The sequence below is a fragment of the Canis lupus genome, chromosome 37, assembly GCF_003254725.2.
Source record: "Canis lupus dingo isolate Sandy chromosome 37, ASM325472v2, whole genome shotgun sequence".
In the NCBI taxonomy this organism is placed as follows: Eukaryota; Metazoa; Chordata; class Mammalia; order Carnivora; family Canidae; genus Canis; species Canis lupus.
In genome coordinates this window covers 20,517,236-20,542,106 of record NC_064279.1, presented here as the reverse complement: position 1 = coordinate 20,542,106, position 24,871 = coordinate 20,517,236, and the positions used below count along the sequence as shown (strand labels likewise).

The 24,871-nt window shown below is 35.9% G+C and overlaps 1 long non-coding RNA gene across 7 annotated transcripts in view; it reads left to right on the top strand.

The window, feature by feature from the left end:
* Positions 1-24,645, top strand: part of LOC112656522 (uncharacterized) — a 64,807-nt gene extending 40,162 nt beyond the window's left edge. The window contains exons 5-8 of one of the 7 annotated variants that reach the window (XR_007408838.1): positions 1,297-4,090; positions 4,505-4,536; positions 19,119-19,349; positions 23,962-24,645. This is a non-coding gene — a long non-coding RNA (uncharacterized LOC112656522). Of the gene's footprint in view, positions 1-1,296; positions 4,091-4,192; positions 4,462-4,504; positions 4,537-19,118; positions 19,350-19,590; positions 20,298-23,961 lie in introns of those variants that run through there. The other 6 variants (XR_007408836.1, XR_007408835.1, XR_007408834.1 and 3 more) reach the window with 6 other exon arrangements.
* The last annotated feature ends 226 nt before the right edge of the window (positions 24,646-24,871 follow it).

The window sequence follows — 24,871 nt, the reverse complement described above, 5'->3', positions numbered from 1 at the left end:
CCTGGGTGGCTCAGTGGTTCAGGGCCTGCCTTTGGCCCAGGGCGTGATCCTGGAGTCCCGGGATCGAGTTCCGCGTCGGGCTCCCTGCCTGGAGCCTGCTTCTCCCTCTGCCTGTGTCTCTGCCTCTCTCTCTCTCTGTGTGTGTGTGTGTGTGTGTGTCTCTCATGAATAAATAAATAAAATCTTAAAAAAAAAAAAAAAGGAATGCCTGGTGAATAGCAGTAGAATTTGGCCAATTATATAATAAATGCAGGGATTTTTTATAGGTTAAAAAACATGCTGTTTTATCCACTAATTGTTTCATAGGTGTTACACATTCCAACTAGATTTCCATTTATAAGCCTAAGACATCATAAGTACTCAATAAAAGTAGATTCTCGGGGATCCCTGGGTGGCGCAGCGGTTTGGCGGCTGCCTTTGGCCCAGGGCGCGATCCTGGAGACCCGGGATCGAATCCCACGTCGGGCTCCCGGTGCATGGAGCCTGCTTCTCCCTCTGCCTGTGTCTCTGCCTCTCTCTCTCTCTCTCTCTCTCTCTGTGACTATCATAAATAAATTTAAAAAAAAATAAATAAAAAATAAAAGTAGATTCTCTACGACATCTAGGAGTACAAAGTATACAAATTGCTCAATGACAAGAATTACAGGTTTTTTAAGGATCAACGAAGGATTTCTAGAGATTATCTCTACACTTCCATGTTGCAGATAAGGATGGATTGTTATACTGGTTGTTTTCTAAACAGGAATTCTGTTTCAATTGCCTTTTCTCATTTAATTGCTAATATCAATAATTGAAAGATGGCAGAGATTGTTGAACCCATATAACAGATTGTTATGGTACCAATTATTTACTAATGGACAATATCTCTAGGCGCGTGTCATATAGACTATTGGAAGATTATTGCTTATAGATCAGAGTAAACATTACTGAAGATTTCTTTTTTGCTCTCCATGCATAACTTTCTGTGACAATGACTTAGATGAGAGGAACTTCATATTTACCATATAACATATGTTCTGTACAAACTTCAGAAAACTTGTACAACTTCTTGCTCTTGTAAATATAAAGATTGATTGTACAGAAAAAAACATAATTTAGTTTCAAGTTACAAGAAAGATTTCAGGATAGCTTTTTGAGTTATAAAAGAGATTTACTTATAAAATTAAATTGATATTGTCTAACAAATTTTTCTAGAAATGAAATTTCAACCCATAAAAAATAGAATAGTATTTTCTATTAATCTAAAAAAATCTGCATTTAGAATACTAAATTCATTTTCTTAGTCTCTTATTACAGCTGCTTCTGATTTCTCAGTAAGCCTGAAATACGAAACAGGTGAGGAAAAGCAAAAGAGGTCATATTTGGATCTTTAAATGCAAAGTTGGGAACAAATCAATATTTTCCCATGACTATTAAATCTAAATTAGAAGATGCATATATATTCATGTACATATATATGTATAAATAGAACCCTCTATATACATCTAAATAAAACATTTAAGAGAAAGATGAAATTTGTTACAAAAATACTATGAAAACACAAAAATACAAATATAATCTATCTACAATTAATAGATGAAAACATTGACAAGGTGAGTGGTTAACACCACTAAGACCATTACCGCCAGCAGTTAATTGATTGTATAAATAAAATTGTATATAAAGTGGTTTTGTCTTACAAAGATGTCATCTTGCAATGCAGTTGGAGAGGACTCAAATACAAATAACACAAGAAATTATGACTTCTAAGCCAAACAAGTGATTCTGTAGTCTTTCTTTCCTAAACTGTGTATTACTCCATCCTAAATCATTTTTCTTTCATCTAACAGAAATATGAAAATGTCAATTGAATTTGAATTTTTTTCTCCTAAAGACCTTGTTTCCTGAATATTGGTGGCCAGCTGAGATAAGTTTTTGTCATCTTTCTTTGAAATGTTAGCTTATTTTACACTGTGTTTGATGATGTTAAATAATTTTAGAAAAACAGCTCATTTCTCAAAAGAAGAAATTACAGCTCCAAATACGCATACTAAATTGGTTGGATCACAAGGCAGGAAATGCAGAGTTTTATACATCTGAATTCTTGAGTATTTAGCTGTGCTCAGTTTTTCTGAGTAGTTGCCCTACTCTTAAGAGAAGCTAAGAAACAGCAGGGCTGTTTGAGATAATTACATAGTATACTTAACTCTAATTCATATACAGCCGTCAAGTTTTTATAGGTTCCTATTTGTGATGCTATAACTAAGGTTTTTTTTTTTTTTTTAAGTTTTCAGGTTAATTTTCTATACTTTGGGATTATAATTCAGTTATAAAATGTTTCTTGTAGACTGAAACTTGGTATACAAATTCTTGGTCAGTATAAAAACATTATTAGGAATTTCCATAAATATCACTTACATCATTAAAAATTATTTTGTAGGGACACCTGGGTGGCTCAGCAGTTGGGCACCTGCCCCTGGCTCAGGGCATGATCCATGGTCTCAGGATCGAGTCCTGCATTGGGCTCCCTGCCTGGAGCCTGCTTCTCCCTCTGCCCATGTCTCTGCCTTTCTCTCTCTCTGTGTCTTTCATGAATAAATAAATAAAATCTTTTAAAAAATTATTTTGTAAAATTATAAAACCATATCTTTAGAACATATTCAAATGTAACTTACAGTTACATGTTTCTTATTTTCTTGTTATTTATGTACAAATATGTTCACCTACTTTTTAAAAAATCAGGTTTTTTATTATACCATTCAGATTATATTGTTAAATAAATTTCAGTATCAAAACATTGATTTTTCTTTACAAATACTTCAGTACCAAATTCTAATATATAACATATAGAGTTCACTCACTGCAAAGTTGAGTGTAGAGAAAAAACATTTTACATGATAAAATATGTTTATAACATGTATACACTCTTTATGTAGATGTGTGTGTGTGTGCGCATGTGTGTGCGCATGTGTGTGTATGTGTGCTGGTGTCATTTTGTCAGACTACTTTTCTGCCATGTCATTTATTTACATGTGAGAAAACAAAATATATTTTAGTTCAATTGTCAAACTGATCAATAATTTGTAGCCTAGGCATTTTAGCAGGCATGTTCAAAAGGAAGCAAATTCTTAGGCCAATGTCTATATTAAAAATAAGAATATTTTAAAAGAAGAAAAATTCATAACATATATGTCTAAAGTATTTCTTAGCCTTAGTTACAATTTAATATGTGATTGCAGGTTATATATTGTCTTTTCTATCGTGAGATATTTTGTTGTCCTCCAGGAACCAAATTTTTCTTAGGACTTGAGTGAAAGTAGGATTGGATCGACTATCCCTTTGTTTTAAACAAGGCCTATCAAATCCAACAGACAATCCTGACTAACCAATGTTAAGCAAGCAATAAAACAAACAAACAAAAAACCATTTGCTGCTCTATTAGTTGATTTGCTAAAATTAAATGGGCAAGGCATTCTATATTTTAAGATTGGCAAGAGCTAACAGTCTCTATGAATAACAAATAGCCAGGATTCTGTATAATAATTTTGGGTATAAACATTGATAAAACAATGTGAATGCAATTAACTTTACAGCTCATCTCATGAATCCATACTGGCATCTGTTCTGCCTCTCCTTACAGAGTTGTGTGCCAACGTCTACTCCCAAATTGCCCATGTAGACCAGACCAATGATTGCAATGCAATTAGACTGATGAGAATCAAGAGAATTGCAAAAAAAAAAAAAAAAAAAAAACCAAAACCAAAAAAAACCACCATACTGATAACTCCTAACTTGGTTTTATCTCTATAAGACTAAATAAAGCAATTGCATTTCAAATATATATATATATTTTTTTTTTCTTTTGCTTCCAGGTTTTCTTCAGGTAATTAAAAAATTATTTGTTTGTTTATTTATTTATTTATTTATTTATTTATTTATTTATTTATGAAAGACAGAGATAGAGAGGCAGAGACACAGGCGGAGGGAGAAGCAGGCTCCAGGCAGGAAGCCCAACGTGGGACTCGATCCCAGGTCTCCAAAGGTGACCAGGGCCAAAGGTGGCGCTAAGCTGCTGAGCCAGCTGGGCTGCCCTTCAGTTAATATTTTTAACGTAAGTTAAATTGATAATTACTTCATTTAAAAATGTCATCTAATTTTAAAAACATGTATTTTCTTGCTGTGTAATTGAATTTGTGGAGTTTTCCATTCTTAGATGACAAGACACTTATTTATAAAACCAGTTACAAAAAAGGAAGCAAGATGAATATGGCCAATTATTTTACTTTCATACTTCAAAGCATTGAGGACAATATACCCCATGAATAATCTAATCTTCAAAACAGATCTATTCGAGGAAGCAATAAAGTACAAGCAATAAACGACTTCCCTCCTTAGAGTTCTATATTATTTTCCTGATAAATTATATCGTTATGTCGTATTATGTAATATTATATCAATTAATCCTCAGAGAAAGGCAAACTATTGAGAACATACCACTTCTTACATTAGTGCTTATTGGTTACAGAGGCAATAAAGATTGAGCTAATCACTGATCAGGTAAGTGCTGTCTATATCTTTACAAACTACAAAAACAGGGTTGGAAAGAAAAAATTATGTTCATTATGATTGTGATACACTCATAAATGTCTCATGAATATTAGTTCGTTTAATCTGCATAATAGTCTTCTTTGGTAGCAGCCCTTATTATCCTCAGGGGCAGGGCAGTCAGCTGGTAGGTGTCAGAGCTAGGATCTCAACTTCCACTGTGGGGCACCAAATTCTGTACTTTTAATCCCTATGCTATGAGGCCACTATGGAATGTTAGCCTAAAGAGGAGATCAGCGACCTCTGGAATTCCTGGATGCAACCTTCTTTTTTTAAACGATTGATTGATTGATTGATTGATCTACTTACTTATGAAAGAGTGCGCGCACTTGGTGGGGTGGGGGGGAGGAGCTGAGGGAGAAGAATGAGAATCTGGTGCAGACTCCCCACTGAGCATGGAGCCCCCAGCAGGACTTGATCGCAGGACCCTGAGATCATGACCTGAACTGAAATCAAGTCAGTTGTTTAACCAACGGAGCCACCCAGGCAGCCCCTGAATGCAACTGCTGAATGTAGTTGAAATAATCCATGTCCCGTGAAAAGATTTTCAAGTTTTTACCAATAGGTGTTTGAAAGGGAACTTATTTTGACAAATAGAATCCCCAGAGATTATCACTTTCTTTTTTGCAGTACTTATGGTTTTCTATAAAACACAAACTGAAATTTAGAGAAATGTCATGAATAATTTCTACCAGATGCAAACTAGACATAATTCAATATTGTGTCTTTTACACAATAATTACATATTACAGAATAATTACACAACATTGTGTAACAAATAATGTTACCTAGAATACCTTCTTTTTGAAGATGATACATCTAAATTCTCATCCTAACTAATATTGAGTGCTTTATTTAAGAAATATTCCCCTATGGGGCACCTGGGGGCTTAGTCAGATGAGCATTGGACTCCTGGATTTGGCTCAGGTCCCGATCTCAAGGTTGTGAGACTGAGCTCCGCATGGGAGTCTAAGCTCAGCGCAGTGTGCTGCTGGAGATTCTCTCTCTCCCTCTCACTCTACCCCACCCCGCTCACGGCATTTTCTTTCTCTCTCTAAAAAGAATTGTCTTAAAAAAAAGAAAAAAAAGAAAATTTCCCCTATTAGTTAAAATGTTTTTTTTGGAAAAAGGGCATTAATTTTCTTTCAAAATTAAAAATAATCGGAAGTCCTCAGAGAATATTTGTTTATATCAATTGTATTTTGAGAAGGAAAGAAATTTACAAACCATAGAATCTTTGAGCTGAAAGAAATTTTAGAAATCAGAGTCCCACTATACACAATATCTGCTGTTTTGGGCTGCCTGATATCTACTCTCTAGGTGCTAATACTCTGGTTTTCTTAGAAAATCTCCTGCTCCCCATGCTCAGTCCTTGTAATTGAGTGGAACTGATTGTACTTTCAATCCCTTGCTTTGATATATGGCTGAGGACTGGTCAGTCATAATAATTCTCAGCAGTTTCAGAACTGCTGTCTGGAAAGTGAATCTCTGCCTCACTGGAGTGGCTGCAGAGTTTAGACATCCACTTCAAAGTGTTAGGATCTGTCTTTCCAACTTCAGAATGAGAAAGTTTACCTGAATAAAGCCAACATGTAGGAAAGCAAAGCTGAGTTGGAAAGAGACCAAAGCTGGATGAAGTTGTTTAAACCCCAGGATAGATCTGTATGAGCTCTATCCATAAAGTCCACAGAGTAAATTCCACAATATTTATTGCTATTTAACTGCCATCTAATATCTGATTGAAAACTTCAAACTACAGGAGCATGTGCTTCAGAAGGACACCAATGCCATTTTCAGCATCAGTATGTTTTCAAATTTTGACTATATAAAACATAAATTAGCTTCCCTTCTAATTTCTCTTTTGATGGTCTACCTTCTGATGATGAAACAAATTAATATTTTTTCATAGGACAGTCCATAAAATACCTATAGCATCTATCCTCTCAGTCTTCTCTAGCTAAAACAGCTACAGTTGAGGAGATTATATTTTTAAGACGGTCAGTTAAATCGTCCAAGAAAAACGATGAGATTTGTATTATTTTAATAACAATGAATTTCCATCAGTCATCCCATTCGTAATGTTTTAGAGACAGAAAGAAAAAAAAAATCACCTGGTAATTGCCTGGGATTAAAGAGTGAGTTTCTTAGATGCATGGGGCCCAACCTTACAATCAAGGTTGAACACATGTGATTTGAGGATGAAAAATCCACCTGCTCAATATCATCTCTTCAAAGTCATATTAATTAAAGTCAAAGGTTAAATGAATATCCCCCAAAGGATCTAGTTAAAATTAAGTTACTTAATTTAAGGTAAATATACCAACTTGCATTGATTCATTAATAGCTATTAATTCATTCTCAGCCATTGAAGAAAAGAGAATAGATGACAGGACAGTTTTAAAGAGACAGGGGTATAGAGAGGAGTTTCCCACATCAGATGACATCCTGAAGGGGACTTTCAGTAAAAAATAGGTGGGGCCTGCTGTTGAAGATGTCAGGATATGAGCCGATAATGATAGTCTTACTAAAACGATAAACCTGCTGCTTATTTCCTTCTAGTGAAGGGGTCACAATTTATCTCCAAAACGTGTGTGTGTGTGTGTGTGTGTGTGTGTGTGTGTGTGAGAGAGAGTTGTCCTGCTTTCTCTAAAGGTGTTTTGGTATTGAATTAGTGACAATCTAGATCTAATTGTTATTAGTAATCCCCGAATAAAAATAAACCTAGAAAGGAGTTTTTAAAACATCTGTCTCCTACTGAATTGATAAAAAACATTTCTTTTTTTGTTTTGTTTCTTATTTTTATTGAAGTTTGATTTGCCAACATACAGTATAACACCCAGTGCTCATCCCATCAAGTGCCCCCTCAGTACCCGCCACCGCCACCGTTACACCATCCCCCCACCCACCTCCCCATCTGCAACCCTCTGTTCCCAGAGTCAGGAGTCTCTCATGGTTTGTCTTCCTCTCTAATTTTTCCCACTCATTTTCTCTCCTTTCCCTTATAATCCATTTCACTATTTCTTATATTCCCCGTATGAGTGAAACCATATGATGATTGTCCTCCAACTGACTGACTTCACTCAGCATAATACCCTCCAGTTCCATCCATGTCAAAGCAAATGGTGGGTATTTGTCCTTTCTAATGGCTGAATAAAAACATTTCTAACAAATATTTTCAGATGCAATTGTGCAGTATCAGATACGTTATATTAATAGCAGAAATAAAAGCAGTAATTTAAAGATGTGTGTTTTCTATTGCTGCTATAGTAAATTGCCACAAGAGTAGTGGCTTGAACAAAACAAATTCATTATCTTACGGTTCTCACATGGGTCTTTCCAGGCTAAAATCAAGCTTTGGTAGGCTTCGTTGCTTTCTAGAAGTTCTAGAGGAGAACCCATTTTCTTGCCTTTCCCAGCTTCTAGACCCTGACTACATTTCTTGGCTCATGCCCCGTTCCTCCATCTTGAAAGCCACCAATGGTGACTCTAGTCTCTTTCTTCCTGACTCTTCTTTTTCTACTTTTAAGAACTCATTAATTTCATTGAATGCACTCAGGTAATTCAGAAGAATTTCTCCATCAGTCGATTTTCCATAATTTCCCTTTCCATTTAAGGTAAAAAATTTACAAATTCCAGGGGTTAGGGCATGGATATCTTTGGGGAGCCAATATTCTGCTTGCCTGAGTCTATTACATAGGGTATGTACATTCCTAAAAAAACCTCATTTTCTGTTAAGTAACACACTAAAAATAATAGGGCATGTAGGAAAAATGTAGGGTTGAAAGAGACAGTTCAAAACCTGTGTAGTTTAGTGGCCAGAACGCTGAAAATCTTTTAAAAAGTACCAATTAAAATGATATGCTAAATTTCTAACAAATATGTACTACTTTAAATATGGGACTTTACTTTAAAAATCGGGATGGGGAGAGATGTATCGTGATGGAAGCAGGTGTAAGGAATGGGTCAAACTACTGAGTTATGAAGTCAAAGCAAAAATGTGCAAAAGACAAGAGATCACATAATAAGCATTTCCAATAGTCACATAGCATATGGCTCAACTGACTCGAGAAGAATGATGGGTCAAAGGGCATGGCTAGAACACTTTATTGCCACCACTGCTTTCCATATCCAGCTGTGTTGTCTGTTTTATGTTTGGCCATTGTCACTTGGTAGGCCAAACTATTATTGTGCTGAGAAAGTTTTATAAGAATCAAGAGACTTTCTAGGCTGTACCAAAATCTCCCCTATTTACCGATTGCATTGAACTCATCCTCTAATTATATCTTCAAAAGCAAATTGTGTTTCAGTGCTTAAGCTTATTGCAAAGCTTGGAGTACCAAAGAAAGTCAAGGTTACTTCAAAGTCCCACGATATTAATTTACCATCATTGCCAATGACTCATGACTGTGAGTCAGTCATTACGGGCTTAATATATTTCACGGAAGAGGACAACTGAATTTCTGGCATTATCTTATGTATACTCCAAGAAGAAGTATTTTCGGAGGAAATATCATGAAGTCATTTCGTAATTTTCAGTCACCATGCATACTGGGGAGTCATATGTCAAGGAATTGGGAATGGATCCCCTCTGAAGCAGACAGACTATAACTTACGAAATCCAGTCACCTGTATCTAGAGGCCATACCAAAAGCAGTAATACTTAAAAGCCTAATAAAGAGGGGAAAGTGAAAGCTAAATTATAATGCCCTTTTGAAGGACAAGGATATTAAGAAAGTCAGAAAGAAGCATATTGTGAAAATTCAAAACCAGAAGGGTAGATCAAGAGAACTGACGATGTGTCTTTTTTTTGCATCATTGTTAGCTGAATGGCTACAGAAGCACCTTATTAAATGGAAAATTAGTATGAAATTATGAGACCATACCTCCACACGACCTGTAGTCCTGATAAATGATTTCTCTGACTTATTTATTCTTTTATCAGAATATCCAATGTTCCTCTCTTGTGTCAGGCACAGTGTTAAGTACCGAGGATAGAGTGGTGAACATTAGGAGGTAGTTTGGGCCCTCATGCATTTAGTGGGTAAAACAGACATTAAGCAAATTACCCCACTAATATAATTACAACTTGTGATAAGTGCTACCAAGGAAAAGGAACAATATTAAAGAAACACGTAAGAAGGATACATGGTCTAGTGGGGGGTATGGAGTTGGATAATTGAATTTACATTTAAATGATTATCACAAACCAGTGGCCCATGGGAATCTAAGTGAATGACGTTTCTAGTGCTCACAGCAATGGCAACTGTGGCTCATATTTTGTATCTGTACCGAAGTTGAGTCAACTTCATTGATCTTTTGATTTCTTTTGCTTTAACAAATCGTGGTTGACTACCAATAACATGTGCAGACTATTACTATTTGAAAAATGGATGGTATTCAGGCACAATTTTAAAACTGACACGTTGATACATTAGAACTTGTGCTATTGAATTGTTTTATTTAAAACTTTGTATTTCTCTTTTTTGAGCAACTATTTTGCTATGTCATGTGGCCACTAGGGGGCAGTACTGCCCTTTGTTAGAAAGGCGTTAGCTTTGGCAAGCAGATTTTTCTTGTTCAGTGTTGGGGGTGGGGGAGGAAGAAGGGACAGTTTTCTCTAGTTTGGCAATGAAAGAGAAAAAAAAAATAGAGACTTTTAAAATAAGATGGGAGTGCATATTATGTCAAAGGCCAGTTTTACGGAGGTTTATTAACAATTTGCTTTTATTCACTCTTACTTGAAAGGCCACACAAAAATACAGATTAAGAATACCTGATCATAAGTTTACCCTTGACTGTGTCACACTATGAGTTTAATTTATTTAATTTAAAATCGGTATTTTTTTAATCTGTAACCAAAAATATTTGAAAAGTGTACGTGTTAGTCAGAAAGACCTACAGGTATTGTATTGTCTACCATATAAAATGAATTTGTACAAGGGGCTTAATAATTGTTAATGTAATTTCTCATTCTTATTTCAAAGAACAGTAATTTTTAAAAATGTGAATTTCAACATACATACTATCTTAATTTTAAAGGATACTGTAGAAAATCTAGGCTAATTTTTTATAAGGTATAAACAAGAAACAATTACAAATTCTACTTTGTGAACAATTGACAAATATACTACTTGACTTTTCTTGTAGTGGCCTTAATTAGCCCTAATCTGCATGCATCTAAGAAAAACACCATTTGTTTCTGTGAACATTTTTATTTTACTTTTCTGATGTGTTCTACTACGTATATTTGCATTTTAGCCGATCAGATTAATTTAGGAAGAATGCACCCTTATATCTCTGATTCAAATCTTTTCACAGTATTTGACATTAATTATGTTACACTTCCTTTGCCATATTGTTTTTATCTCTTACTACTACTTGAGCATTTGCAAAGATGTGCACAATTATTTTGTACCTGATTTTAGATTTTTTTTTGGCACAAAAATTAGAATAGAACAGATCCTTGATTGTATGTTTTAGGAACATCCATCACCACATTCATTAATCCATGAAGGTAATACGTTCTTGGTTTCTTCCCTTAGATAAAATACAAACTTTTACCATGGTCGTCACTTCAAGAATTGACCTTGAAGAAAGCCTTAGTTACTATATAGGATCAGGGTTGTAGTATTTCCATATGGGAACTTCCAGTAAAAATATTTGCATAGATCTTTATGCATTAATGCTGCTTAGAACAAACTGCAAACAGGACTGGTCTCATTCATTTGGGGAATATAAATAATAGTGAAAGGGAATAGAGGGGAAGGGAGAAGAAATGGATAGGAAATATCAGAAAGGGAGACAGAACATGGAAGACTCCTAACTCTGGGAAACGAACTAGGGGTGGTGGAAGGGGAGGAGGGCGGGGGGTGGGGGTGACTGGGTGGTGGGCACTGAGGGGGGCACTTGACGGGATGAGTACTGGGTGTTATTCTGTATGTTGGCAAATTGAACACCAATAAGAAATAAATTTATTATTAAAAAAATAAAAATGACTGGCTTATATAAGTACTGAAATGATTGCAGATCAGGAATAGGTACCATATGCTGGTTTGTTCCTGCCCTTCCACTTACCACTTTGGATCTGTTTTTCTTTCCACATGGACCTTCTGATTATAGCCCAAGAGAGATCAAAACATATAATTTAAAATTACCTGCAGTGATTTGATCAATAAAAGGTATTTAAATATATGACACTGACATACTGTGGAATGTATGACATTCCCCAGTGGCAAGTTTTCTAGTTTCACAAATATGGCTATAATGCATGTTGTTATATTGTGAACCAGGATGATGTCTGCCTCTTGCTATTACACACACATAAGTGCTTGTTGAAATACTTCCAATTTCTGGGGCTCTAAAGGGGCATCCAGCGTTCCCCTTTCTCCTCTGCAGTTAAAATATGAAGCTGTTAGTAAAAGGGTAATGAATGTGCAGTACAACGAAGTATATAAAAGATATTTTTTTCCAACCCATTTAAAAAACTCAGGAACAAAAGGAAGATGACTGAGGTTGGGTTTTCAATGACTTGTGTTAGAGTTGCTGGCTCTCCAGAAAGGTGTCGTTTAAGAAAAAAAAAAAAAAAGGTAGAAGATAGCCTTTAGTCATGGAGACTTAAAACAAGAACTCAAGAACAGTTGGCATAAGAAAAATTAGCTGTCCTGAGATGTGTGAATTAAAATAAAATGATGAAGCTAACTTGTAATAGCTTTATAAGTTCACATATTTCAGAAAAGAAAAGGTGAGAGAGTTTGTTATTTCCATATGACCTGTACAAGGGCTTGGCAAATTGCCAGCCCCTTCAGGAAAATGTTCTCTCTACAAATGCAAAAGTAAATATTTCTGAAACATTTTTTTTTTTTAGCTTTTAAGATTATGACCATCTGCGCTACTTCTGCATATCTCTGATTCACATATACATTAATTTACTGGATACCTTCTTCATACCAAACACTTAAGTAGGCACTTTGTGATCAGAAACCAGAAATACTGAATGAAATAAGACTTAAAAATGCCAGACTTACCTGCTTTTGAGTCTGCCTGCCTGAGCTGCCAGTCATTTACATTATGCTCCAGATGGAGGATGTCTACTCATTTTATGTACATTTTGTTCCCACTAACAACCAGTCCCAAAGTTATTTCATGTTGTTATGCGGGTTTGTTATTCACTATGGGGATCTTTAGAACAGCACAGGGCGCTTACTTCTGTATTCAAGCAGTATGTGGAGAATATTTCATGTATGTTGTACCTAAATCCAGAGTAAACTTGGGTCTTAACAAAATCCAATGCAAGGAGTTTTTAACTGTAATAGACTTGTTCTTCATAAAAAAAATGAGGAGCACCAAATTATTTGACCACATTATAAATGAAATACTGCTTTTTCTAATGGCATTCTCTCTCTCTCTCTCTCTATTAAATTTGAATTCAGTTAGCCAACATACAGTACGTCATTAGTTTCAGATGTAGTTTTCAATAATTCATCGGTTGCATATAACACCCAGTGCTCATCCCATCATGTGCCCTCCATAATGCCTACCACCCAGTTACCCCATACCCTCACCCCTCTCCCCTTCAGCAATCCTCAGTTTGTTTCCCAGAGCTAAGAACCTCTCATGGTTTGTCTCCCTTTCTAATTTTTTTCCCATTAAAATTTCCCTCCTTGCTTTGTGATCCTCTGCTTTATTTCTTATATTCTGCATGAGTGAAACCATATGATAATTGTCTTTTCTCCAACTGACTTATTTCACTCAGCATAATACCCTCTAGTTCCATCCCTGTCAATGTAAATGGTAGATATCCATTCTACCTTTCTGATGGCTAAGTAATATTCCATTGTATATTTATATACCATATCTTCTTTATCTACTCATCTGTGGAAGGACATCATGGCTCCTTCCATAGTTTGGCAATTGTGGACATTGCTGCTATGAACATTGGGTGCAGGTGTCCCTTCATTTCACTATGTCAGTATCGTTGGTATTTTGTCTTGTGCAATCTTTTAAATTATACTAAAAGAAAAGTCCTCTTTAAAAATCAGGATTGGATAGGCTGCTAAAGCTTAAGTAGTTACACTTGACATTAACATGTTCTTCTGTGACATCTTGATAGTTATTATTTAAATCAGATTGCCTTTATTCAGTGTGTTTAACTTTTGTTTCTGATACCTTATCTTGCAATGCTCATGGGTTTAATATTATTTATTTCCTGAGCTCTACCCTTTCACAACTGTTAGAGTTTTCTGATTGTTCACATCTGGTATTGCTGTTTGATTGAGCTTAGGGCATCTCACTCTTTAAATCTCAATTTGTTCTTTCCTTTCTTCAGTATTCTCTGCTCTTCTTGACCGTGGTCCTAGGGTTAGTTTGTTTCCCTTTTATTGTTTAATAAGCATTCCTTGTAGGTTTCTTAAGATTTTTAATTATGGTTCAGCAGTTTTTATTTTTTAAAACTTTTAAATATGATTAAGTACTCAAAAGTAGTTAAAATTATATGATTAGGTAAACTCTCAGAAATGCATAGAATTCTTATATTGAATTTTATATAATACATAAAAGTATAAGTGTACATGTTTAACATTACATGTAGAAATTCTAGACTTAATTATAAGAAGGCTAAGTAAATAAATGCTCCAAGACAAAATTCATATACAGTCACTATGATCTTGATGCCTGTCATTGTCAATATTTATAAATCAACAGTTGTGATTTTCACATAAACACTTGTATAACTTGAGTGATTTTTTTTTTCCACTGGATTTTCAGACTTTCCCACTGAAAACTTCTTGCTGTCCCTTGGAGAAAATATTAAAAATTATTTACAGAGAAATTATGTCTTCCTTTTTCTAGTCACCCACATTTTTTTAAAGATTTATTTATTTATTTATTTATTTATCTATTTATTTATTTAATTTATGAGAGAGAGGGAGAGAGAGAGAGAGTCAGGGAGAGACACAGGCAGAGGGAGAAGCAGGCTCCATGCCAGGAGCCCGACGTGGGACTCGATCCCCCGGGACTCCAGGATCGCGCGCTGGGCCATAGACAGGCGCCAAACCACTGAGCCACCCAGGGATCCCCTCCCCTTTTTTTAAAGATTTATTTATGTCACCCACATTTAAAACTTTGTGTCATCCTTAACTGTCTCTTTCCATTATCCTCTCCTTCAGTCACTCAATCCTACAAATTTCCTAGAAAATGACCTTAGCTTCCTTCATTTCCTTTAAATTTCTACTGAAACTCTCATTTAGTCATATCCAGATTCCTAGAAAAATGCTCCTCCCTCCTTGGCTGGACATTAAAAATACTCCACACTCTGGCTCAGGTCACCTTTCCAGGTTCAATTCCCATTGGCCTTCCATTTGAATTGTCTACATCATTTCTCTTGTCCACTTGTCATCATTTTAACATGTCACATATATTTCTATAGCTGTATCCTTTCCTGCCTAGAATCTCCATCCCACTCCCTTTCTTTTCTAAGGCCTCTTCAGATAGTTACCCAATAACCTGACTGACACACATCTCATAACTGGCCACCTTGTGATTTATCTTTTTATGTTGAATCAGATCTATCTCTTTAACTAGGTTCCTGGACTCATATTTATCCCGTCTCTGTATCTCCAATTTCTAGAAATGCCTTTTATTTAGCAAATATTCTCATTGATTAACACTTCCCTATAAAGTGCCTAAATAATGATTACATATTTATTATTATGTCATCATGTCTCAGTGAAAATGTTATTAAATTTTCATGACTATTGTTGTTATTACAGCAATATTATTTTCCTCCATGGAACATTGCCATCACCTGGCCCTTTGAATGTAAAGACAATAATAACACAAATTTAATTAAAAAATGTTATGTACTCCCTAACCAAGTGGATTCCCTTTTCATCAATAAGACAAAAGCTCTATTGAATGTGTTATTGCACTGATAAAGTAATTTCAAAATTAGATTACGATGCAAATGAGTTGGCTAGGTTGTATTTTTATTCTTGGTAGAAATATGAGAGACCTGGCGTGTGATTGTGATGGACTTCTAGTTAAAACGGACTACTTCAGACTTCAGAAATACACTCTAAAAATCCAAGCTGGCCATTAGTGGCCATCCAAGCTTAGTGTTGACTATGGTGCTTTTCTGTGTGGAGGAATACTAATTTGTTTTATGTCATGGATGAAGTAGGAAGAAAGCAAGCCTGGAAATTTACATGTTTTACAAATAGTGGCTGCAGGGATTCTTACTGATGTTACAAAACATGTTTCATTTCATATTAGATTTTTAATGAAGAGGCACATGAACAAGAGAAAAGTCAGTTAAATGGATGCTAAGCCAAGAGTAAAGGCAAATATGTTTCTCAAAATTATTTTTGGTTTAAGAAACCAATGCATTTGTTTTAAAAGTCATATTATTTTTGCTATTTTACTTCAATGACAAAAATATATCAATATGCTGAAAGCTAAAGACATAATTTCCACAGACTCTTTACAATGATCCCTTTGTTGAAGAAGAAAAAGAAGAAGGGAGTAGGGGAGAGTTATTGTTAGTTAAACCAAAGTAATTTCTTTACAAAGTCATTGTCAGCAGTCTACCAGCTTAGAGCATCCAAACAGATTTTACCTTCCCTTCTGTTTTAGATTGAGATGGAGATTTTACGTACTATTTAGAAATGAAGGAGATTGTCACTCTTTATTTTAAAGATTTGCCATAATTTCAATTACCAAATATATGAAGTAAATGGCACAAAGCACTAACCTCAGCTCTTTTAAGAATGCAAGGCATTTTTTTAAATTTGGCATTTTTTTTAAGTCATAAGGAATACTATGCTTGCAAAACAATGACAGCGTATAACGAATAAAACTTTTGAAATAAAACATGATTTTTCTAAAACTATATGTATAGATGAAAATATCTAATAGCTTTTACATACCACCTTAGATTTGTTTCTGGGAATTATAAGTTGTTTTAAATTGGATTAAATTGCACAACACGCATATGAGAAAAATATTTCATAAATTACATGGAGTAGGTGTAAATAATGTGCCAGGTTCCAGACTTTAAGATCATAATATCACATCTCTGAAGACATCTTACCAATTATCCTTTGAATTTTTGAAGTTTTGAAGTAATCACAATATAAACATAAACTAGCATGAATTCAATTTTATGAAAAAAATTACAACACATTTTAAAGACCTCTTTATACCCCAAATTGATATAATGATGACAAAAATCTTTGAAGTTGTATACCATGTGGTCTATTATCAGAATAAATTTATGTGAGAAAATAGAAAACAGGGATCCCTGGGTGGCGCAGCGGTTTGGCGCCTGCCTTTGGCCCAGGGCGCGATCCTGGAGACCCGGGATCGAATCCCACGTCGGGCTCCCGGTGCATGGAGCCTGCTTCTCCCTCTGCCTGTGTCTCTGCCTCTCTCTCTCTCTCTCTCTCTCTGTGACTATCATAAATAAATAAAAATTTAAAAAAAAAAAAAAGAAAATAGAAAACACAAAGGAAGAGATATAAAAAAAATGTAATGGCAAGTGCCTAAATATTTCTTGGCTTGTAAGATCGCATGTGGCATTTACTGAAGTATATATTTGAGATTCAGGTCCTTGAAGGCAAACTCTTATCTTATGACAAGGCTCTTAAATTTCATGTTTGGTGCAACATGTAGCCGATAGTATATTTGTTGGATTCAGTTGAAAACCCGTAGCACCAACTGGTTTTTTTTAAGATTGATTTATTGATTTATTGATTTAAGAGAGAGCACAAGCAGGAGGGGTAGAAGGAGAGAGACTCTCAAGCAGACTCTACACTGAGCATGGAGCCCAATATGGGGCTTGATATCACGATCCTGAGATCATGGCCTTAGCCAAAACCAAGTTAGATGCTTAACCAACTGTGCCACCCAGGCACCTCTGCAGCAACTATTGTAATAACTGTTGAACTATATGAGAGGCTGATATACGTGATCCATCCCCCCTTGGGAAAGAATTAGAAAACCAATTTAGCTCTTTCTGGAGCTATCTTAACAAACATGGGATGAACCTGATTATATTAATTCCATTTGATGTTCCCATACATAGAGTAACAAAATCTGCTTGGATTTCCATTTAAACATCTAAAATACAGACTTTGGAGAGCAAGAAATATCTTTTATTCATTTTTATGTCACCCCAATTTATCTAATAGAACTTCATACATAGTAGAAATTAAATAAATGTCTGTTAGACTGGTATTATATCTAATCCTCCAAATACAAATTGAAAACACTTTCTCAATGTGGTTTTCATATTTTTATTAAAGAATTGTATATATACATATCTATATAACTGAATATACACACATTTTCATATATATGCGTATATATATATGGTAAATAGATGTGAAAACATGTTTCAGAAGATGTGTCATTCTTACAACCTTTGGAGTTAACTTTTAGTTTGATACATAGATTGAAATAACATATTTTATGTGTTTTCCGTAAGTAATCCCACTACAATTTTTGATTTAAATATAATTTTGATAAAGGAAAGAGTAGGAATTCAAGTAAAAAGAGATCTACTTCACATGCACCATCAAGAGTCATTTCAATCATGTGTTTTTCTATATTGAGTTTTGGGAAAGGGCTTACAAGAGCTCTCTTTTGAAACCTTTTGATATTCAGCAAACATACAGTCAATGCAGTAGATTTTTAAATTTATCTTGATGCTTGAAGGTTGGTCTTGGGCCTGTTCTATTTGATTCATTTCTTTGTTAGTTTTCCAGGCAAGGATTAGGGAAATGTTAATCAAATATACTAACAGTTTTAAATGCATTGAATTAAGCTTTATTTGGTGGAGATAGGAATAAAATTCAATAAATTGCTTTCATAAATCATCTCACAAAAATCCATGGTTACGTCGAACACAATGGGAACTAGTATAAAGAAATTATCCTCTACTTCCACATCTCCCATCCCTTCCTAACTTCAGGTGGCTTCTCGGCCCCAGTATACCACTAAAGATGTTCTCAGTACCAACTTTCTATAGACTTATGGTTGCCAGGTGTATATGTCAGTGTTCTCCAGAGAAACAGAACTAACAGGATAAGGATGAGGAGGTTATTATACTAATTGTCTCACACAAGTATGGAGGCTAAGAAGTCCCATAATCTGAAGTCCACAAGCTAGAAAATTAGAAAGATAGAAAGAAAATTAGAAAATTCGTAATTTAGCCCAGTTCTGAAGGCCCAAGAATGAGGAACACTGATGTCCAATGGCAGGAGATGATGAAAGTCTCAGCTCAAGCAGATAGAATGGATTCAATTTTCCTTCACCTTTTTGTTCTCTTCTGGACCTCTAGATTGAATGATGGCCACCTGCATTGGTAAAGGAAATCTTTACTCAATTTACTGACTCAAATGATAATCTCTTTCAGGGATACTCTCATAGACACACCCAGAAATAATGTTTTGCCCACTATTTGGGGATCTTTAGCCCACTCAAGTTTGCACGAAATTATCTATCACGCTAGGTATGTTAGTTTTCTATTTCTGTTGCAGAGAAGGAACATCCAGCTAATAGTCCCCAGTGAGGATGAAGAACTGCCAAGATCAGCCCGCAGACCTCAGCCCACTGCATCTTCTATGGGTTTAGAGTCATCAAGGAGGCCTCAAAACACAAAGGTTGGAACAATGCTTTACTCACAGAAAGAAAAGACGCAGCACAATCAGCATATGTAGTGTGCATCAGTCTCCTGTGGACAGTGGGTCCCTCCTGATAGCCAGCATGAGGTGAGGGAGTGCAGTTGCCCCTCTCATGCTACAAGCTAATATCCCTTTACCGTGAAACAAGGGAGGGCAGATATACTGGTGGGGCTGGCCAGGTGCCATATAGTCCACACACATACACACACACAGACACGAACAATACAAGGAAGTTCACCATAGCTAGAACTAGTGAATGATTTTTCCTAATAAGGAAGAAAATCTGGGGACAAGCAACACAGAGCTCCAACACCCATTTTCTGCACAGGGGAATGTTCCAGGCCTAGAATGCTGATTGCACAATCCTGGAGAGGGACAGCAAGTCTTCTGACAGCTGCTTCCCCAACAGTTGTCCTAATAAATTACTGCAAACTTTGTAACTGAAAACAATACAAATTGATTATCTCACAGTTCTGTGGTTTGGAAGTCTGGGCACAACATAGTTTAGCTGGGTTTTCTGTTGAAATCAAGGAGTCAGCAGGGCTGAGCTCTTACCTGGAAGTACTAGAGAAGATTCCCTTACCAAGTTTATTTAGATTATTGGAACAACTCAGTTCCTTGTTGTTGTAGGACTGAGGTTCCCAATTTTTTGACACATGTCCCTTTCATCATCAGTCTAACAACAGTACACGGAATCCTTTTCTTTGAATCTGTACCACCCTTTCTACTATCAGCTGGAGAAAAATCTCTGCTTTTCAGAGGTAGTGTGATTAGATTAGGCCTACACAGATAATCCAGGAGAATATCTCCTTTTTAAGATCACTTAGTTGGTAACCTTACTTATATCTCTTACACAATCTAATAAATTTACAAGAATAACACGGGAGATTGAAGGGCAGGGAGACCAAATTTTGTCTTCTACCAGGTCTAGTTGGTCCTCTATAGGCCTCAACCTCACTGGCCTTTCTGCAACATCTGACACTGAATTAATTATTCCTTCATTGAAGGTCTGCTTTCTTAGATAAAAAAATAATTTTATGTTGTTTCTTCCAAGGGATGCAGCTTTACCTTTTTTTTTTTTTTTTTTTTTTTTTACAGTTCTTTATACTCTCCCCTTCCTGAGTTCATTCCCTTTTAAATATTGGTGTTTTTTCCATCCTTTCTCAGCATAAGTCTCTTTTTATCTTTCACTTGCTAGACTTTACCCATGCTCAAGATTTCAACACCACTTTTACTCATGATCCCCAAATCTGTCTCATCCAATTTAACAAGCATTTACTGAGGATCTGGATTTCCTGTTAGGCTGAATGTTCCAGAAGGGCAAGGATCAGAATAGTACTGTTCATTGGGAATTCCCAGCATCTATTTTTGTGTATAGCATGGGATATATTTTTAAAAATATTTATTGATTGATAAATGAATTTTAAAAAAGAATGAATAAATAAAGAGCTTTAATACAAACATAAAATGAGAATACAATGCAATAAATGATACAGTTAACAATGCCAAGGGATCCTGCACAGAAAATGAACATTTAAGTCAGTGTGAGGTTTCAAGGAACATTCCTGGAGATGATGATGCCTAGAGACTGAATGATGGACACAAATCCAAGATTAGAATTGTTTTCTGATTCCAAGCATATATTCCGGACATTAACCTCAAATGAAAGTCTCACTCATTCTGTAGAATTGTTGCTTTCCCTTGTATTCTCTTAGAGGAAGATATTGCATCAGTCTAGTCCCCCAAACCAGACCTTGAGATTCAACTTCTCCCCCGTCCCCTTAACTTTGCCCTGCTCTAACCAAGGAGTAGCTTCTATAGATTGTCTTCAACCTCTTTGAGTCCTTCCCTTAAGTACACATTCCCCTTGATTATCATAACAACCAGCTGATATCTAGGTCACTAATGTCACTCTCCTCTCATTCATTCTCAACTCTGTCATTCATGTGATCTTTCTGAAATGTAGATATTACCAGAACACCCCTGTTTATAAACTCATCCTACATGATCAAGTCTGAACTTTGCATGAGGCAAACCTGGTTCTGTCCTGCCTTTCCATCTTCTTGTTGTCCAGTGTACTCTACAGTCCATGTGGACCAAAATGCCTTCTAAGACACAAATATGCCAACTATCCACATATGACAGTGATGCATGCTGGTCCCTTTGCTTTAAATGCTCAAACCAGTCTCCTAGAACTATTGTTGCCTGGGAACTCAAATTCATCCTTCAAATTTCCTAGTAAGCTTTTACCTTCCCTGGGAGCCCTCTTTGGGTACTCCTCAGCCACCTCCACTTATTTTAGGTGCATACATCTCTCTTTTGTATTCCCAGGGTACCTTGTGCCTTTGTACTTTGAGCTTTGTAATTACCCACGTTTTTGGAAACTTGTGAATTACTTATCTGTCTCCCCCTGAGTAGGCAATGAGTTTCAGGTGGGCAGGAGCTCTCTTTTACTTATCATTGTATCCCCATGTTTCCTTAATAATATTGTTAAATATGCTATTTTGTCACTGTGCTATTCTGAGGATTTTACAAATATTAGCTCTTTTAGTTCTCAAACTAAACTGAGTACCATTATTATCCCATTTTGCAGAGGAGGAAATAAATACAGAAATTTTAAATAAACTTACCCAAATGTGTCTAACTGGTGACAGTGGCAGTCCTACCCCTAGCACTGGCCCTAGGCAGTCTGGCTCTTCTCTTTCTGCTCTTAATCTATATATTCTGTGGCCTTTTCTAGAAAATTTGCTATTTTCAAGTTCCTCAACTAGAATGTGAGCTATTCTGTAAACAGTGACAGGTTCTTTGTATCTTCTACCTCTTTATCCCCTCCCACTGCATATGCATAGAAACTCATAGCACCTAACTTATTAAATGAACATAAGCGTGCTCAAAAAATTGGATTTCTTTTTTTTAAATATTTTATTTATTTATTCTTGAGAAAAACAGAGAGAGAGGCAGAGACACAGAGAGAGAAGCAGACTCGCCACAGAGAGAGAGGCAGAGACAGAGAGAAGCAGACTCGCCACAAGAGTCTATCCCCAGGATGGAGATCACGCCCTGAGCCAAAGGTTGACGCTCAACCCCTGAGCCCCCTGAGGGTCCCAGATTTATTTTTCTTTCATTAGTCTCCCATCCTTAAATTTTCAGTAAATCAATTTAGCATTTATTTTACTTTTGAAATCTCCTTCAAAATATTTCTTAGGCCACTTTTACTTTGTAATATTTTACTTTTTTCATATTTTAGCTGATTTTTCCTGATACTTGCTTAGTTTTTCCTACCAATTCATAAAGAACAAATGAAAAACCCCTACAAAAATGTTCAAAACAAGTTTCCTACCTTTTTTCCTGTTGTCTTACCAGTGATTCCAAAAGTGGAAACTCAAACCCTGCTATAGGCTTATTGTTTACTATGAAGAGAAGGAGGGCTGGCTTGAATCACCTGCTCAGACCAATGCAGTGTGTCAGTGAAGGTGTTTTTTCCAACAAGATTCAGGGTAGGAAAGGGGTCTCAGTGTGTAAATATTCATTATATCACTTTGAGGAGGAAACTAGTGGAAAATATTTATAGCTTTTCTTTCCCACGGGGGGTGTGAGAATCCTAGTATGAAGGAGACCTTCCTGTAGCCAGAGGCCGTGACTCGGTGTTTGGACTGACTCTGCAACATTAGCTTCCAGTTAATGGGAACTGTCAGCTACAGTGCACCAAGCTGTCACTTTTATAGTATACGTGTTAAAGCCAAAATGATGAAATGCAATTTCTCCTTGATATGCCACCATTCCCATCGCTAAAACTATCAGAAATTATGGAGGGATTCAATATCCAAGGTAACAGTTTCAAAGGAAAAAGAAAATGACCAGAGTCTTGTTACTGTTGTCAGTGATTCTATTATCATACTTCCATATTATGTTAAGAAGCATCATGGAAGTACACCAATGTTTAAATATTCATTTGTACGACAAAGGTAGATTGCTTTTTAAGTAAAAGAAGGAAGGTAGATGTGGTAAAAGGCAAAGTAGTAAAAGGTAACAGATTGATGGTTAGCAAAGTAAATATCTATTGTTGAATTTTTAAAAATACATCTTGACTTTTGTCTGGGAAATCAGAAACATTTCAGTGACCATTCCCAGAGGTTTTTCTCATAAATGTTGTATTTAAACAGATACAGTACAAGCTTCTGGCGGTGTTGACCTTGTGTAATATGGGAATGTATGAAATGGTGGCATAGATAGTTTTTAAAATGTGCTCCAATTTGGAAATGTTTCCTTTATTATTTCACTTGTTTTTCATATTTTAACTAGGGTAACCATTAACAAATTACACACTAGGAATAGTGAATATGGCTTATGCTTTGAATCACAAATTTGTTAGACTTTGAATTGCTACAACATGATCTACTTAGTTGAGTTAGTTGAGGAGCCATCAGATTTTTATATGGTGGTTAAATGAGAAGGAGTATAGATTCATATAGTTTCTATTATTGCCATTTTCTGTTTTGAGTCTATTTCAGACATTTGTTGAGAATAATATTGGGGGGCATTTTAGAAATTAAGCTTGTTAAGTAGTCCATACAAACGTTTCTTATATAAGTTTTTCCTTTATAATCTCTATATTTTATATTGTATTTCTTTTGTTGAAGCAGTATGCAAAAATTATAAATGTTAATTTATTCATTCTGAACCTATCTGATTTTTATAGATCATGGAAAATGATGCACAGGAAATCTTAAAGCTCCACAGTGACTTATGAGAATAAGAAATCAAATATAATGAAGATTTCAGATGTCTTTCTAGCCGGTTAATAATGAAGTTAAGGAAAATGTCATATTAACTATGTGGTATGATGGAATCAAACTAAATCAAGAATGTTACAGGTTCCAAAGCCATGTGTTTAGATTTTATGGCTTTTTTTTAGTTGGTTTTCTAATGTTAAATTTAAAATAGCTAATCTATTGGTCATTCTTCTCTTCTTGACTCACTTTTATGTTTGGGGAGTCATCTAGCTCTTTTTATGTTATTATTCATTCCAGATAGCATTTTAGTTGTTTTGTGGGGCTAGTGGTAGGGTAGTATATTGGGTCACTTGATTGGTTGGTTGCTGGGTCAGTTGGTTGGGATTTGATGTATGCCGTGGTAGCTTTGGTTTTTATATGCAGCTTTTGGTGGATTGGTTGGTTGGTTGGTTGGTTGGTTGGGGGCTATAAAATGTGGATTGAAACATCTTTGTTGGGGATCCCTGGGTGGCGCAGTGGTTTAGCCCCTGCCTTTGGCCCAGGGCACGATCCTGGAGACCTAGGATCGAATCCCACGTCGGGCTCCCGGTGCATGGAGCCTGCTTCTCCCTCTGCCTGTGTCTCTGCCCCTCTCTCTCTCTCTCTCTCTCTGTGACTATCATAAATAAATATATAAATAAATAAATAAATAAATAAATAAATAAATAAATAAATAAAACATCTTTGTTGGGGCACCTGGGTGGCTCAGCGGTTGAACGTCTGCCTTTGGCTCAAGGCATAATCAAGGGGTCATGGGATCAAGTCTCACATCCAGCTCCCTGCATGGAACCTGCTTCTCTCTCTGCCTGTGTCTCTGCCTCTCTCTGTGTGTGTCTC